Below are 886 nucleotides of genomic sequence, written 5' to 3' on the forward strand. Positions count from 1 at the left end.
AGATGTTCCACCCTTCCTCTGTTCTGCCAGTTTAACCATTTGACTGCTTTTTTACCAAGCCCTGTAAAATATGCCTGATTTTAAAAACTCAGCATGCAGAACTGGGAAAATAGAAAGGTGGAATTTCTGGGGAAGGGTGAAATGCAGTCGGTAACAACCTACTTCAGCCAATAGTTCATCTTTCTATGCCCTAAGAAAGTCCTCAGCAGGAGCAGAGGTGGGCAATATGGAGACAAACTAGAAATTTGAAGTGGAGGACGGATAAAAAACTAGAAGGTACTTTCCTTTTATGCAGACTAAACCAGACTGAGAGTTGACGGGAGGCTCTTGAACATAGGCACAGTTCTAAATGTACTGGTTCTCAAATATTTGGGGCAGTAATGGAGCCCAAAAGATGGAATTCTGTGGCATCTCTTTGATCTGTCTGTGGGTTCTTGGCATGTGTAGGTAGGCTTTTGAAAGTCGAAGCCAAGCCTTATGCTGGGTGAGGAACATGGTCGAAAGAAGAAAAGATATATTAAGGAAGGATGGTATACAGAGCATTTTTGGCAGGTAAAGTGGAAACTGAGAAGTGATTTAGTGATACATAGAGGATGGAAAAAAATAGAGAATTCAGGAAGAGGAATCAAGAAGGAAAGCAAGTACTGAAATGATCGGGGAAGAAATGAACTATGATCTAATGCCAGAAGAGAAATAATGAAAATAAGCCAAGAGAAAAAGAGAAATTTGGGCTATTGTAATAATATCTGACCAGATAATAGTTAATGGATATCTTGTTTCATCAGATTATCAGTAGTTTTCCAAGAGTGTTTCTAATAAAACTTTGTAGTGTATTTTTTTTGCAAAAATATTTTTAATGCTGTTCAAAAAATGTATCTCTGAGGAA

The sequence above is a fragment of the Charadrius vociferus genome, unplaced genomic scaffold (assembly GCF_000708025.1).
Source record: "Charadrius vociferus isolate BGI_N301 unplaced genomic scaffold, ASM70802v2 scaffold46, whole genome shotgun sequence".
NCBI lineage: Eukaryota > Metazoa > Chordata > Aves > Charadriiformes > Charadriidae > Charadrius > Charadrius vociferus.